The 17,930-nt window shown below is 40.6% G+C and overlaps 1 protein-coding gene across 8 annotated transcripts in view; it reads left to right on the top strand.

Annotated features, from left to right (window-relative positions):
• The window catches only part of PPFIA2 (PTPRF interacting protein alpha 2), a 594,728-nt gene that overhangs the window by 235,181 nt on the left and 341,617 nt on the right, over positions 1 to 17,930 (top strand). For 7 of the 8 annotated variants that reach the window (XM_049791956.1, XM_049791957.1, XM_049791952.1 and 4 more), the window contains exon 1: positions 16,981 to 17,263. The exons of the other annotated variant lie outside the window; for it this stretch is intronic. The gene's annotated coding sequence lies outside the window, so the exon portion shown is untranslated. Of the gene's footprint in view, positions 1 to 16,980; positions 17,264 to 17,930 lie in introns of those variants that run through there. 8 annotated transcript variants of the gene reach the window in all.

Below are 17,930 nucleotides of genomic sequence, written 5' to 3'. Positions count from 1 at the left end.
TCTTCCAGCTGCACATGAGCATAAACTACATGAGGCCAAATTTCTTTTTATTGCAACTCTTGCTGATGTAAGGGAGTTACCTACTGAATAAAATGTCTGTTCCTGGTTCCAATTCTAAAGTATACCAACATTACTAAAAGAATAATTTACTTCAACATATTTAGTAATGAAACTTACTTAAACCTAAAAGTTCAGCTCATAACCCATTAATTTAATGTATATTTTTCTTTGAAGCCATGAAAAAACTCTGCATTATAGGGTTTAAACATTGAAACATTGAAACATTCTCCCCCTTTAATCCAGGTATAGTTCCTTCTTTGTTTCAAATTGCTTTCAAAACTTATTCTTAGCTCCAGTCTTGTTATTAAGAGCCCTTCATATGATCTCATTTTGGATGTGTTTCAGCTGGAGATATAATTTTAGTTAAACCAGTGCAAATTTTATACCTACACAAGGCCTATATTCCAACTGTTAAATATTTATTATTGGTAATAGTATGACTCAAGATGATACCACTGCTTGCTTATAATTCCAACTAAGAACGTCCATGCTTTCTCATTCTCCTTCCAGCCATATCTAGCCCTTTCTAGTTTTCAAGCATTGCTCATTTGACATGGGATATTAAGTAGTGGCAAGTAATGTAATATCCATAATGTTATTTTTACAGAGGTATTTCCAAGGCCATTGGCCATTTCTTAACAGGTCACAAAATTCGGCTGAATTCCAGGTTATTAGATAACATTTATTTCTAACAATTTCATTTGCTTTTACATTTCCTATTATTGTTTTTGCTGGAATGATACTATTTTTGATAAATATTTTTTTTTCATGAGGCTGTTTTAGTTTTACTGCAATTTGTGTTTGCTATTCTGAATGCATTTATTTGCAGCTTTCCCAGTGTAAATTCAACTTTTCATCAAGGAAGTTACAGCCAGGTAATTTTTGCATAGATATTCCAAAGATGGCAACTTTCCTTTAGCCCTCGCTCTAAATTTTCTTCAGGCTTGTGATCAAATGTCCCCCTGCATGCACAGAGTAAAAAAAAGAAATAAAAATGCCTGTAGTTATTTGGTTGATGTTGGGTTTAAAGATGAACAGCATTCTTCACACCTCCAACCTAAGGATCTGTCTTCCTAAGGGAATAAAACATCACAGAGCAACGGAGTCTGCACTTTTCAATGGCTACAATGATAACTAAAAAGCTTTTCTTTGGTGTGTAGGGAAATAAGGTCCCATTTGGGGATGTAAATACTTCATTCGTATTAGACCACAGAAAATAAGTAACCCTAAAACAACTCAGACAGAAAATAAAATGCACTGAACAGCTTTTATGCCTGAATTTTCTTGTCTAAAGATTTATGATTTTAAGAAGAATGAGACAGTACTTTCTTGAAGTAAAATATCCTTGCTCAGTGCTCACAACACCTTTATTGCCAGGCTTCATCAGGAAACAGGTCTCCTCATGTTGTCACACTGATTTGTTTCTTCTTTCCCTTGTTAGAGTTTCTTCCATTTTTCTTTCTTTTGTCCATTTTTACTTCATGGCTTTTTCAGCTGTGCAATTCACTCCTATATTTTTCATATTCTAATGATATTCTTTTTTTGCATCCTGCTTTTACCCTTCGGTTCTGTTTTCAGTCCATCCTCTAGTCACCAGAAAGCTACACAGTGTCATCCAAAACATTTTGGTGTCATCCAAAGCTGAGTTCTGCAGATGTAGCAACAAGGAAGGTGATGCTGTGGTCTCCAGAACCCAAGTCAGTACTCACACAACTCTATATCTATCAGCACAAAACAGGAGCTAGAAGAAAAGGTAGAAATATTCACACTAGACAGAAAACCTGTTTGCTGTTTTCGCAGACGTGATAAGTATGGATTTGGATTGTTTGTGATGATTACTTGGAATCAGCTTTCCCCATCCATACTAAAATTGTTCTATTCAGTATGTAACCTTCTCTCCCAAAAGAGAGGACATAATTCTGAAAACTGTTAAATCATTATAAAGTTTGAAAAAGTTAAAAACATCACAAAGAGAAAATCTGTACAAGTTTGCATTACTGACTTGGTGGTTTTCCGGTGATCAAAATACCTCTACTGCTATGCTCTAGTACAGTGCACAACACCACTTATTAAGGCATCCTGAATAAAGATGTATCATTAAAATTGTAATGCTACTTTAGAAAAATAAAGAAGAATAGACACATGCATATTTCCCACAGGTACAGCAGCACTCCTCAATTGTCCAAACCCCTTTTTGGACAAGACTGGACTCACTTTTTTGAGGGGCTTGATCATTCAAATTTTTTTGAGATGCGGAATCTGCTCCTTGTACAGCACACTATCTTTATCTGTGCTGGGAATGGTTTGGTTGGGTTTTCTGGGTTTGTTTTCTGGGTTTGTTTGTTTGTTTGTTTTTTGTCTTAGTGTACTGCATAAACTACTTCATAGGGAAAAATATGGTATCATGTAAAAATTAGAAGTGATAATGAATATTCTGCTTTCCTCTGCATAAAAAACCCTAAACAGATGAACCTACTCCCAAACTTCACACAACTAAAACAAGTTGTTTCTAATGAAATGAATTCTGATACCACTACATGTTCTGAACATGCCATCAATCCATAATTAGATTCATCACCTTCAAGAGGGGTGCCACACTAGTTATTGAAAAAGGATGTCCAAGCGCAGTCCAAGAAAGAGGCAAGTGTGATATAAGAGTACATGCAAATGAAATTCAAGCCCTGTAGCTGTAAATGTCATCCCGTGTTCTGCAAAATTTGAATATGAAAGATTTTGTTTTCTGCTCTATTTGTTGTCTTGGTGCAGAAGATATAAATATACTGGGAAGAGATGATTAATTTGTTTTGAAAAGTGATACAACTGATGTTTTATTTGCTGACCATCTAGAATCATATTCTGACACATTTAAACTCCTGCTGGTTAGTATTTTACTTTCAGAACAGCTTCATTGATTTTTGGTCTGGCCCTGAGTCCAGGAGAAAAGTGCCTAGTATGTGTTCTGATTTGGTTTTGCTTTACATCAGTGATGCAGAAGGAAGGACAACTGATATGTCATTTCAAAAGAAGTGATGTCAAGTCAGCATGTTTCTTTCTGCTCTTCTCCCACCTGCTGAAGAGGCACAAGGGCATATTTAGACTTCTGGAGTTTGAGGACTCTTTCTTGAACTCTTTTTCACAAAACAAGACCATAGCTAGGTATCTGAACAAACTCTCTCCCCCATTCCCTCCTTCTCTTTTTCTAAATACCAGAGCAACTGCTACTACTTGAGATGCTGGATACATGCCTACAATGAAGGACACAACAAAAATGAAAAGGAATTCACAGTGATGCAGATAAAATTTATTTCCACTGTAACCATGGTTTCATCAGTGAGTACTTCTATTGTTAGTACACCACTTTAAAGGCAAAGAGGAAAACAGCAGGTCTTTCTGATAGCAAGATAGATTTGAATCCAACATGACAGAATGTCTTATGTAAGGAAGACACAAGACTTGGTGGAGTCTATTACAGTTCTCATTACAGCCAGGACATTCCTGAATTACTGAAAAAAATCACATGCTTGAAAACACTATATGCCTTAACGGATTTCCTAATACTCTGTAGAATACTCAGAAATTATGGAGACTGCATCATGCAGTGAAAAGCTAAAATAAGACAATATATGCAGATAGTTTCTAGTATGATCATTAGTATTGTATATGCTCATCACATATTTTCGTTCAGTCATTTGATCTAACAAGCAGTTTTGGATTAATTTAATGAATTTAAACTACATTCATTCCCAAATAGACATTTTATAGCAAGTCATATTAATACATTTGGAAGATATTTCTGTTCCTCTTGAAATTTTATCTGAAACTTGGTACACTACACCTTGAATCGCTACAGTTGGTATCTACTTCAGATATAATGGCAAGGATTAATGCAATACAGAATGAAAAGTAAAAACCAGTGAGGGAAGTTGTCAAAAGAAAAAAAACAGCTGCGAAGGCATCTATTTCCTAGAAATACTGACTACAAGATAATTAAACTTAGTATAGTAAGAAGGCTGAAAATTCAAGCACTCAGATGGTAAGAAATTCCAAACATAAAGACAAAAAACCCATAGGGAGTATTAGCATAGCTGTATTTTACTATTCTGTATTTTTAAAATCCCCTTTATGAGTTACCTATAAATATAATGGGTCAAAAGAGCCAACTCTGAAATCAAATAGAGTCAGGGTAGTGACTTGGTAAGAAAGTTTTATCCCTTTATATACATACCAATGAAAGTCATGACAGACTTTACCAAATTAATGTGTTTAGATATTCTGCCATAGGAGTTTCTGTTTATCATCTGCAGAAGAGATCTGGGCTGTGGGACAAACAGCTTACATGAGCCTCAGAACTGCTAACAGACAGACAGACAGACAGCAGTGTCTCTCTTGATTTTAACACTTGCATTTTGGAGGTGATGTTTAACAACACATAGATGACGGGATCTTAAGGCCAGTCTACCTGCTGTGGACTTCACTGTATGGAGAAGTCAGGATAAAGGCTTAACAATTTCTCATGCTATTTTTACTTTCCTCCCTAATTCTCCCAGGCTGGGGTCAGAATTTCAAACTCCTTGGAACTGTTTCATCCATGTTCGGAAGCACTGACCCACATTTAAAAGGAAAACAAAACAACGCAGAAGACAACACTTAACATACTTGATTTTTTTCACAAGCATCATTCTAGTTGTCCTTATTTTCTCTCTTTCCTCCTCGCTACTCAGAAGTCCTAGTTAAACTACAGGTTTGACATGCCTATCACTTCAAATCCCAGAGCCATAAGATTGCATGAGAGGAAATTTATTTTAAACAAAATATGAAACTCTCAGGTTCCATTATGTTGCAAAAGAAGTCTTGAAAGCGCAACCAAATGTAACAAATACAGCAATATGTGCAGAAAACCTGAAACCAAAGTTCCGAAATCTGCCACCATCAGATACAACCAGAGAGGAGAGCATGGACCCCACAGCCCTGCCCCCTCTGCCACACCACCCTTGTGACAGCACTCCGGAGAGCTCTTGCCATGGATGTGGATCTCTTCAGCTCAGTATATCGCTCGTGCTAGCTGCACAGGGACCTCGCGACAGCGTGGCAGCACTGACAGGAGACGACAAGATGCCTCTCTGGAGGGGAAAGGCAGAGAAACGTCCCCGAGCGAATGCCTGGCTTGCCCTGAGAGGGTTCCTTGAAGAGCCGTTGACTTGCGTTGCATGTCAAGGCCGCAGAGGGTAGCTGCGACGAAGTGCTGGGTGCTGGCTGAAAGCATCAGTGCTGGGACCGCAGGCTGACACACACGCTCCGTGACACCTCACTCGCCGCGGAGTACCAAACGACGCTTCTCCCAGGCAAAGCTCAGTCACCTCAAATGCACCCTCACTTTAAAACAACAACAAAAAAGCGAGAAAGCGGCATGCACTTCAGTCTCTTATTCTTCACTTTGTTCCCCATTTGTGTGGCTCACTATTTAAAGCGTTCAGTCTTTGTGTACAGTCAGTATGAAGTTATTTGTAAAAATAATGTGTGGTAAATTGGCAGACAAGTACGGTTTAAAATATAGACAATCTGTTGAGTGATTCAGGAGAGCTGCCATAAAATTTCATTTCTTACATTATAATATGTTTAACATTTTATACAACATCGTACTTCAAGAAAAAATGGTAAGATTAAACAGTAAAGATTCTTTGAAAATGCCTTGCAGGGAAGAGCGCACAGAGTGACTGTCAGGGCACCGCGGGGGCCGGGGCTGGGGTGGCAGGGGCTCCCCCAGGGCGGCCTGGCAGGGCCCAGCACCAGGGCCTGTCCCAGCCCCAGCCCCGATCGGGGCAGCCCCAGCCCCGGGCGTTGGGCACCTCCCCGGGGACGGGGACCGGCTGAGGCTGGGCTGGGAGGTGGGCCCATGGTGGGCCTGGGCCCGCGGGGCCCACGGCCGGGCCGGTCTGTGGGGAGCTGGAGAGCGGCCCTGCTGCCGTGTCGCTGGGTTGGGGGCTGACGGCCGGCCCCAGGGGGTGACATGGGGTCCTGGGCCATGGGCAGGGAGAGGGGAGTCCGAGGACGGGTCCTGACGGTGCCCTTGGGTCCATGGTTTATTGAGCTTTCAAGGGAGAGAGAAGTATCTACAAACAGCACCACTGTAACCTCTAAGAAAAGAAAATCTAGAACTGATATTCTATAATTCACAGAAAGAAAACTTCAGTGTATTTTTCCAGGGTGGAGTTGATAGTATTGTGATCTGGTGACTTTATGAAATAGTAGAGTTCCACTACTTGCACTGGGCTACAGAAGACTGCAAACATCTTATAATATATCTGGGGCCTGAGGGCCCTGACAGCAGCTATTAGCGAATGCTGGCAACTTTCTACTTAGATTCTCCACTTCTTAAAGTTCCATAAAGACTCAAAACCCAGTAATCACCTTCTACACTCAGAAATTAATAAGGGAGTCAACATACCAAGTTGTTCAAACACATGAAGAAAAGAGAATTCCAATTGTTTTTGTAATTGTAATTAAAAAAATTAAACAGACATAACGAATGATTAATTTGAACATCTAAACACTGTGAAATCCAAAGTCCGTTGAGGCTAAAACCCATGCCTATGTAGAGCCAGAATTTCATCCCAGTTCTGTACACCAGTATCTAGCACACAATGTAGTCTCTTTGTGTTGCTGTCACTCTGTATTAGAAACTATCTCAAGAAAAGTAGCAAGCCAACAAAACATTCTTACTTTATTTAGTTAAACTCAATAGGTTTGGGTTTTAAGGAAAGTAAATGGGCTTTTTTGTTCAGATGTTTATTACTTAGACCTTAAATAATAAATGCGGGGGAAAGAGAGGTGTTGGGGAGCTTTCACTACCTGCAAACTGTCTGGCAAAACACAACATATTTTTAAGTTCAAGATCTGCAGAAACTTTCTCCATGTTTACTATTGGTTAGCATTAAGACTCCATTGGTCTTTGTGTTCCACATGTATAGGTTTTCCTTTATCAGTACAGTATTTTCTATGCCAAATCCAGTTTTCTTTAATCTTTTTCCTGGCAAGAGCACACTTGAATGTTTTTCCCCATGTGCATCTGTAGCATTAAAGATCCATAGCAGGGAAGTTCTCAGCTTTGTAATACCTAATTGGCCCCACCATACTCTTTACATCCGAGTTAACTGTTAGGCAAAGAGGTATCCTATTGCTTCTGATGAGATTCACACAAGAAAATGAGGTAAAGGACAGTTTGTCTATGCCAAGCAGTAGGAGATGCTCTGAAGGAAAACAGCACTGTGGGGTAAGGCCTGTCAATAAATATTTATTAAATCAGGGGATGGGAAAAGAGCATCCTGTACTTTGTCAGTGCTCTTACCACTGAACTCTGACGCTAGTGGTAGTCATTGTCTTTTCTCTCTCTCCCTAGCAGAATGTGTATTATGACAGTCATCTTTTTAACACAGCATCAATTTAATTGGAAAATAACTGACTAATTGTATTAATCACCCTATGAATTATAACGGTTGTCTTTTCTTTCTGAGAATGCTAGGTAAGATGTACTCATCAGTTAACTACATAATCTCTCTTACTTTCCTGTCTGGTGTTTGAAATAATTCCTATTTGTGCAGAGTTTAGTTTTTACTTTAAACTGCATATTTTTCTCCTTTGCAAATTTCACATAGTCTTTTTCCTATCATTTGGAAGATTTTTATCTTTTATAATAGTTATCTATGTGTATTAGATTTGATTTGCTTTTATCTCAACAAATGAAGATAGACAGAAAGGGACTACCTGGAAGCAAAAGGTAGAGTTGCTTTTTAAAAAAATGATTAATAATCAATAATAGCTGTTAATGGTCATCTTCAGCTTTCCAGTAATAAACTGGGAAATTATTCTTACCAAAATGAACCAAATGCTAAAAAAGTAGGAACAAAACCAAATCTCCAGGATATAAAGGAGATGTGGAGAAGTAGAATATGAACAAAAGATAATTTCTTAGGTGTGTAAAAATTTCATTCTAAAATGGAACTTCTGTTGGTCACATTCTATAGTAAGATTTGCTAATTTTCATGTGAAATATTGAAAAAAACCCTGAAATTATATTTGGGGTTTTCATAAATTTTTCTGGTAATTTTCTGGAGAATTCTTACTGCATTGAGATTTTGTGGGCATGATTTTTTTATTTTTTTTTTAAATTCTCTTGGGGACCTGTTGGTAGGTGTGTATGCATGAAATGTGACAAGTCTCCTTCAGCTGGGATCTTGAGTTCTGCAAACAATGACTTTTTGTTCATCTTTGCTTTTCTACTTGCCTTGCCTTTCCTTCTTCTGTTAACTAATGGTAGGAGAAGTGTGAAGCTTGTCATGCATACAGATGTTAAGAAATCTTTGCCATGACTGAAAATAGTTTGAAAGTAACGAAATAAATTGCTAGCAGCAATGCACATAATTAGCAGAAAATATGACTCACTTAAAGGGTAAAACTTGGAAGTATTGCAAATACATGTATTTCTCCCTACTACTGAATTTCTAGTCCATTCTACTGTGAATTTTTATTCAGGTAATTGAAAAAAGTAGAATTAACATTTTTATATTTTTCATTAAATGGACATTAAATAGCACTAAAAATGATAAGCACAAGTAACATTTGACAATAACATATTATGTAAAGTGTGCTCTGGAATAGCTTACCATTTGTCTAACACATAGACAGCAAAATAAAGAGTAGGCTCAACATTACTGAGTTTTATGTAAATTTAAATTTGTACTGTTTCATGTTTAATGACACAACAAGCACTCATAGTTCTTTGTTCATGGATGGCTGATTATTCATGTTACTGTTTAAGTGTATAGAGAAGTACAGAAAAGAGCAAATATAAGAACCCCGTGTTGCTGTGCAGTCTGACAAGGGGAGAGGCTGAAAACTGCCAACCCTGTTGCAATGTAGTTAATACTGTTTGGGCCACATGATGAAATATGCTTTTTTGGTTGCAAGAACAGTAGCATACAAGCCAATTTAATTTCTCTCTCTTTGGTTTTTTGTTGTTTTTTTTTTGTTGTTCTTGTCTGTCATTTATTTGATTGCTATCTGATATTCTTTGTCAGGTGTATTTTGTGGGCAGCAAACTCAATAGGTACATAATAATATGGTTTGTGTATGAAAACACATGTCAGTACATGAATTTCCAAAACAAGCACTAGCATTGGCTTTTTGTAGTCCTGCACCTTCTACTGTTTTTCTCTTACTGATGATTGTGAACCTAAGCTTGTGCCATAAAGAAGATGTATGGTTCATACACTGGCTTCTCTTTCTCAGTTTTACATTAATTAAGAAAATACTTTGTACAGATGGAACTCCCACAGTCATTCTCCTTTTCCTGGAAAGAAAACTGGAAACCCCTCCAAAGTACCTGGTTGTTAACAGGAATGCTAGACTCCACAGTGAATACAGAATCCGGTTTCTTTTTCTTGTTCTCTATTTTTTAAAGGACTGATTTCATAATTGGCCCCATGTACTAAACAAAATGAATTTACATTGTCCAGAAAGGAAGAAAACTACTTTTTTTTTGCTTTAAAGTAATTCCTTTAACCAGCAAAAAAAAGACCTTTGACTTTGAAACAGTGAGAGCCAGTACACATATATGGTAAAGCTAAAAAAAAATACCTTGGTGGAGAAAGATTTAAAATTGTATTGCTAATTTTTGTGCTTTTAAATATATATTTTTAATATAAATTTAAATAAACATATTTTAAAATAAATAATTTTGAATTATTTATTTAAAAAAAAAAATATGTTGTTTTGCACATCTGTGATGAAGATTTCCTAGCCATAACAGAACTCCATAAACAACTCAGCATTCTTTGAGACTTTTAAAACACAGTAGGAATGAACAACAGCAGATATTGAAACGCAGCGCTGGAATCTCCTAAACTATTGACTCTGTCTATTGACAAAGCAAGGCTTTATTCTGTTGGCAACCCATTATCTTATGAAGTTCTTTCCTAGCACTAGAAGTTACTGTTCTCTTAACTGCACCAAAGTAGAAGTGGATATGCTTTGGCTACACATGAAAGTGAATGGTTGAAAGGGGGAGAAACAAAAGAAAAACAGATCATTTTTTATGAAAAACTATTTACATTCCAGGTAAGGCGTTTAACCTGTATGGTTCATTATAACCCATTCTCTAGCATAATATTCATATACTTTCAAAATAATTCACAGTGTTTTCACTAACATCTCTTTAAACTAGCATCTCTTGTGTATTTTTTTCTTTATCTTGTCACAGGCAGAAGGTGTACGATGAAGTGTCTTACTTCAGCATGTTTTCCAGTGTGCCTTTGTTTTGGCATGTTTATACACTGCTACATTCAGCCCAGCAGCTAAGAAAATCCTATGAGGGTCCTTCATTCTATTATTTTTGCTGAGCAGATGAGATTTTTCCCAATAACAAAACATTCTGTTATAATAAAAGAACGTAACTGTCAAACCCCGAACTTTAATTAATCTAAACTACAGACATCCAAAAAAGCCATGGAATATTTGAAAGTATTGAGAATCAGAACTTGTTTTAAAATTCCTTATCCCCGTGCTTAAAATCTAGAATGAGGAGTGGAGTGTACATTTTGGCTTTCTCTGACTAACCTGTCTAGCTAAGGAGCCATATTGCACCACAGTGCAGTACTCACAGTTTCTTGATGATAGAAGGATTTTTATCAGATGAATAGCACTTTTGTAGCAAAGCTGAGAGATTATGAACATCTAAGTAGCTGAAGCTATCTCATTGATGTTACACTGAGATAGTTTACTGGCAATCTAGTGATGGAAATTTTAATTTGAATGCTGCTTTGCATGAGTTTAGTGTAAGCAGGTTTGATTTGTGTGTGAAGGAGCCAGGAATGACCTGAAACTCCTGTGAGATGCCTCAATATCTTGACATTTTCAGATGGAGAGGTCATTGGTCTCTACCTTCTTACCTTTTTCAGGTTTGTGATGGAGCAAGAATCTTGGGGTGGAAAGGTAGACTAATGGTGTCAGTTAGTTTGTCATGCTACTGGCTATGGTGCCCCATCTCTGGAAGTGTTCAAGGGCAGGCTGGATGGGGCTTTGAGCAACCTGGTCTAGTGGAAGGTGTCCCTGCCCATGGTAAGGGGGTCGGAACTAGATGCCCCCAGAGGTCTCTTCCAACACAAACCATTCTAGGATTAATGATAAGATCTTGCATCAGCATCAGTTTATGTCTCATATTATTCTTTGCGGATTCCCCTGGTCAGTATCTACTTTGTGGTCCTCAAGCTTGGCTTTGGAATTAGTTCCTCTTTCTTTAACTCATGCTAGGTTAGGAAGTGGATTATTAATTGAATGACCTTTAACAAATGCATTATGATCACAACCTTTACAATGTTTAAAGTATTTTTAAAATCATGATACATTGTTTCTTTATCACAGTTGCTATTTTAATAGTCTGCATGCATAGGACACAAATTCCTCCCTCACGTGCCTGGATTTCAGTGGCTTTTAAGGACATTGCTGTTACCCACTCAAATTTGTTCCATGCCATTGGCAAAGACCAATTTAGAGCAATTTGTAAAAAACCTGAAACTAGACAAAAAGGAAGAATTATGCCAGAAATGCAAAAATTTTTTTCATGCCTTCCTGCAGTTTTTTGCTTGCACCTATATGATAAAGATAATTAAAATAATAATTAAATTGCAGTCTGAGAATCTTCTAGCACAGCTAGCTATCTCAATACAGCTCAACGCCATTTTTCATTTTTTATGGTAATCATGGTAGGGTAAAATTTTCTATTACACCTTAAGTATTTCAATAGCAGACTGAATTTAAATGTTTACTCACATCTTATGCCACTTTAGTTGCAAGCAACACTTCAGCTGAGTAACATGAGACAGAGTGGGAAAAGAGCAGAATTACTGCTCTTAAACAGTGTTCCCAACCTCAGATCACCAAAAAAAAGTTCCCCTTCAGTTTTCAGGTCTCATATACAACAGTATCTGAGTAACTGGGATTTTCAAGCAGGTCTTTATCAGCCCTTAAGTCACATCTCCAGAAAAAGCACCCTGAAGGGCTGTAATAAGACCAGAAGATTCTGGTCCAATCAACCATTCCACAGCCAGGAACTAGAACCTGCTCTACAGATAAGCCTAACTGAGACAGAGATAAAAGCTGTTCTTTCCCAGCTGAGGACTTTCAGCTGTACTGAAAGGTGCTAACTATGCTGTCAAACTCTCAGGCTTGTCTTTTGTTGGTCTTTAGTTGGCTTTGAACAATTCACATCTAAGCTAAAGGTATGTCCTCATTCTAAACTTTCTCTCCACTCCATCAAATGTCTGCAATGAGAGATTTTTGAGGTTACCATGACAATTTTTGAGGCTGCATGTGGAATGTTTTTTGTGTGAGAAAACCAAGTTTAGGACAGTCTTCTAGTGAAACACAGCAATCAAGTTATAGAAAGTAAAACCCACAGCTGAAATAGGTAAGAAATTTAAAGTGAGAAACTACAGAGGAACCCTTAAAGCTATGATAATATGCAGAGAACCTTTGGGAAATAAGCATGAATGTAATTGTAAAGTACAATTGGAATTATAACTCCAATTACATTGGGATGTAATTTATTCACACAATATTACATTTCTTTTTTCCAGTCTCAGCCAAGATCCTCTGAACTTTATTTTTGCACTCCTCTCTTAGTCTCTAAGGGCTTCTTTATCAAATGAAGACTAGCTCTAAATATTGCTGCTTTTTTTTAATTCCTATGTAATATTCCTAAGACAGGTTCTGCTTTCTCCATCTTCATCTAAAAATCTTATGCAGGCCTTCATCATGCTTTAGTAGCTGTTGACAGGCTTTAACAAATAAAGTGCTGCATCATCAATACTACTCAAAAGAGGGCTACAGGAATCACTTTCCCTTCTTACTGCTTTGACTACATCACATATCTTTGCAACCATTACCTGCTCCTCATTTTGCATTGTATGTCTTGAAAGTAAAGGCAAATCTTTCCCAAGTTGGTTCATCACCTCCCTACACAATCAGTTATTCCTTGAGAGTACGGTGGTGTCTGTTTCCCTCTTTTGCCCTGTTCATAGCAAAAGATTTTGTAAGTCTCCACTTCATCTTTGGTGGAGACAGCATGTGAGAAAGACCCATGGCGAGACTTACATAGGGGAAGAAGCCAGTTTTCAGACATGTCTTTAAAATATTCTTTCTGAAATAAGATTATATTTTCTTTTTTGAAATAACCTGGCAAATGGTAAGGAGGACTTCCTATGGTAATAAAGAGTACAGTCTCACTGTACTTTTCCTACCTGTCTTTACCCACTTAATTTATCTCTGGTAAATTCCATGTGCTCAAATACCAGATGAAACAGAGCCAGTCGACAGAGAGACTGAGCATTTCATACTTTTGGGGTAATTAATAGATCTCGTTGGCATACTTGGAGTTTAGATAAGCAAAACTATGTTTTGGAGATCTGATGGTCAAATTCCATTCAAGGGAAGATTAAGCTCATAATTAAATAGTACATTCAGTACTTCTCACTACCGAAGTTTCCATAAAATATATCATTATGCTTTTATGCTTTTGATCAAAATTATTCATGCAGTTAAATTTTACCAAAATATGCCCTCTACTGTAGGGAGCATTCCCTTATTATGACAAAGCCCAAAGGACTTGCTCCATCCCAGTTTTTGTGGTTCTTCCATAGTTCATTTTCCATTCCTTAGAGTTTTTCCTTCCTCTTCCATCTCATTGACCTCAAAAGCCTACATGCTTGAATAGAAGGAGACTCCTGTTTAAATTGGTACCACAAAGCACAGGTACTAATTGGCAGCTTCTGCACTATGCAGTAACCTCAGCACTGTGGAACACAATATTTCAGCCACTTACTCGTCTGTGAATCTGGCAACAGAGAAGCTAAGGGCAGCAGGTCAACTAGGACAATGCTGTGAGTAGCAATAATAGTCTTTTTGTGCTGGGTTTTTGCTTTAATGATTGAAAGGGAGTAGAGAGAATGGGCATGAGGAGCTGAGGGGCCAACAGACTTCCCAAAGTATTCCACAAATGTTTATAAATCAAATGACTATGAAGGAGGCCTGTCTGCTATACAGCTTTGCAAATAATTGACTCCTCCAGTCCATGGAATGGGGACTAGAATCTGTTCCAAGTGCTGAAAACAACCACCTTGGGTGAACACAGACAGAGAAGTGAGCTCATGCCTGGCAAGCGCTTTAATCAGTAAGTTGCTGTTTGAAAGAGGGGAAGAAGGAACGATGTCATCAATATTTATCAATACTTAGAAAAGAGTGATACTCCCATCCAAACACATGCTGTTATAAAAAATAAGAGTGCTGAGTTGAGAGTTTGAAACTGCAAATCCTGACCTGACCTACGTACCTTATTGTACAGAGAGTAATGTGCTTTAACTCCAAAGAAAGGAAAAAAAAAAAAAACCAAACAAATAATGGAAAAAACCCCATCAGATATGCTCTTCTTTGAAGAATTTCATACTAGCCAGCCTATGTGTCTGCCTGCCGAACATGCCTGCTCTCACGAGTGCTTTCTGAGCTGCTTAGCTTTTCCTCACTCACCTAACTCAAAGCGCAAATTTGTTGGGATAGCCATGCACATAGTCTCTGAGGGATATGGATCTTGCCCTCAGCTACAGTGGGATTGTCAGGCAACTGCTCTAATAGTGTAAGGATCTGGAATGGCCAAGGAAAGTGACAAAAAGCCACTTGGAATAGTGGCACGGTTGGAGGGGAAGAGGTACTTTATTTTGGCTCTTTTAACCCATGCATCGTGCTGAAATTTGAAGCTCTAGCAACAAACTCTGGCATGGCACCAGTTCTTTCTTTGCATTTGTTTTTGAAATGTCCATGCTGGCAACTCTTCTCAGCTCTTTGCCTTCTACCGTACATGTGCATCCTCTGTGCATTTACGTTTTCCACAATACAGTCTCAAACCTCCTGTGAGGGCACCACAGCAGCAAGCATCGCTGAGCCTGAACCTGCTGCTGGCTGCGGCTCCCCAGCCCCTCCAGCACCTGTCTAAAGCCAACGAAGTGACTTCAGGCTTCTGAAGCAACGCAGTCAATCCTGCCTGGACAAAACTTTTTCTTTTTTTTTGATATGTGGAAGAAAAATAAATACTGAAACGTTTCTTGCAAGAGCAAAGTTTGCGTAGCTGACACCAACACATCATCCTCCAACTGGGATGAACTTAATTACAAACCAGCGCTCCGAAAACGCCGACTTCAAATCGTTTTCGGGTACTCCTTTATTCACGACGCCCAATTCCTCCAAGAACCCCCGCCAGCGCCCCGTCTCCCCGTCCCTTTTCTAACCCGCCCGCCTCGGGCAGCGCGGGCCAGCACTGGCGGGCGAGGAGGGCCGCAGGACGGGAGGCTGAAGGGACATCTCCGGGGGCAGCAGACCGCCTCGCCGGGCGGAGGTGGCGTTTAGCGGCTACGGATCCGCAATCCCCTCGCTCCCTTCGCGCTGCCGCCTTGGCGGGACTCGCTTGAGCTGCCCGCCCGCCCGCTCCTCACACAGGCGTTGGGACGGGGACGGGGTGTCTGAGGGGGGTCCCACGCGCAGCGGTGCGCGTGGGGAGCGGCGGGCGCCAACGGACGGGCACGCGCTCCGCTGCCCGCCCGCCCTTTTTAACGGTCGCGCTGAGGAGAGGAGAGGGGAGAGGAGAAAAGGGAGCGCCGCTCCCCTGTTAGGATCGGGCCCCAGTGTCCTTTTTTTTTTTTTAATTATTATTATTATTTTTTGCCTTTAAGGAGTGGGCGTGAGGGAATTAGCGCCGTGCGAGCCGCGAAGCAGCAGCAGCAGCTGCCTTCAGGGAGCCGTGTGCGTGAGGCAGGGAGAGGAGACGTGATTACTTCAGAATTTATTTAAGGACTGGTGGAAACCACTGCAGCGGCTTCCAGGGGAAGTCCCCGCCGAGGAGGAGCGCGCCGAGCCCAGCGGCGCCCGTAGCCGCTCCCTCCGCCGCCACCCCCGCCTCTGCCTCTGCCTCGCCCGCCGCCGCCCGACCTCCGGCCGTGCCGCCCGCCCAGCCTTCGGACCCGGGGAGAGGGCGCCTGCTTACGCCTAGCGTTTTCAAACGCGTAATATTAATTACACGCCCGGACTATTCAGATTATAGCAGATTTTACCACTGCTTTGTCATGGTCGGATTACAGCAGATGATACGTTTTATTACACTATAGATCCGATTAGATGAGATGTACTGGCGTTTCGCCTGAACTCTTTTAAATTGCAGAATACGGCGCTTTAGAGCTCGCATACCGCTTTCAACCCAGGCATCCCCCAGCGATCAGCCAGGACTAGGGCAGCACAGCGGAGGGGGGACGGCGGTCCCTGGCCCTCGGCGGGCAGCCGGTGACAGTGCCCCGTGTGCGGCTGGTTCTGCCGCCGGGTGCGGCTGCTTGGTTCTGCCCCAGGTGCGGAGGCGCGGAGCGGAGGCGCCCGGGACACGCAGGCTGGTCCGCAGGGCACGTGCCGTGGGTGACATGCCGGGGTTCTCTGTCCCAGCTCCCACTGCCGCGGCTCCTGCTCTGGACCGCTGAGATCAGGCGCTGTAGGGTGCCTGCCAGGCAGCGATGAGCTGTGGGCAGAGGATTTCTTTCTGTAAGGCAGAAAAGCGCGTTTGCTTTTGATCGTGCAGGCAGTTGTGCGTGCGTGTGGACTTCAGTCACGCGCAGAGGCATAATGAGCCTGGGAGGTATTGAAGAACAAGAGAAGCCAGGTATCGCTCAGTTAAGTTTAACAAAAGATGAGAAATAAAAGAAAGATGCTTTCGCCCTGGCCCCTCCCCCTGTAATCGCTTGGCCTCCAGCTGCGAAGATGCTGTTGCTCGAAAGGGGCTGCTGGAGCTTTAAGAGCCGCTCCCCCCCCTCCTGCTCCCGACAATGGTCTGAGCCGAGCTTTGCTTCTCAAAGCAAAATTTGTAATATGCCATTTTTCCCATGGATGCTTCTCCTCTTGGCTGCTGACGAAGTGACCGAAGAAAATGCTGAGGTGCCAAGCAGCCAGTCTTGCCGGAGGACGGGCGCAGGGGCTTGGGGTTCCTCGGAGCAACGGCTGTGTCACCATTGCTAGGAAGATGGTCCAGGAGTGCTCGGCTGTGTGAGTCCCCGCTCGAAGCTGGTGGAGACTGCGGTTGTTATTGATCAAGTGAAATAGCAGACGCCGAAATAAAAGCCACTAGGTACTGAACCTTCTATTTCTGAGTTAGACATTCCCTTCTTAGTCCCCATACCCTCCGGGGAGGTGAGGTGCAAATGCAAAATCTTGCTGTCCGCCTCTTGCTGTAGTACTTGTGTGGTATTTAAATGTATTTCTGTAATGGGAGTCGGGAGTTGGGGAATTTCAGTCTAAAGAACGTGAAGCCAACTTCTTTTTTTTTTTTTTTTCTTTTTTCTTTTTTCTTTTTTCTTTTTTTTTTTTTTTTTTTTTTTGGTGTGGTTGAGAGGGATATGAGGCCGGAGGGATGATATAAAGAACCAATGGTTGGAGTGAGTCCTTTTTTTAAGATACTGTGTTGATCACCCCTCCTGTGTGGAAGGAGTGCAGGATGCTTCTGTTAAAGGTGATATCATAGTTTAGTGGAGACTGGCAGGTAAGGAGTTAACTAGGAGGAGGAATATGCATGTAATGCAACTCAGACAATAGGAAGGATTTTCCTTATGGAATTAAACCGCGCTGCCTAAGAGCGATCTTGCTGAGAAATCTGAAAAGACATAATTGCAGTGAGAACTGGTTTTATCAGCCACTGTATCTATTTAATGATTTGGAAAAAAATAGCTTGTAAATGCAAAATATCCAGAATGATCCAATGAAATGAGTTTTCAAGCTGATGTCACTGTGGACAGGCT

Source organism: Accipiter gentilis, chromosome 34 (genome assembly GCF_929443795.1).
Source record: "Accipiter gentilis chromosome 34, bAccGen1.1, whole genome shotgun sequence".
NCBI classification, from domain to species: domain Eukaryota; kingdom Metazoa; phylum Chordata; class Aves; order Accipitriformes; family Accipitridae; genus Astur; species Astur gentilis.
Note: the sequence above shows the minus strand (reverse complement) of the source record. Positions and strands in the feature narration are given on the sequence as shown.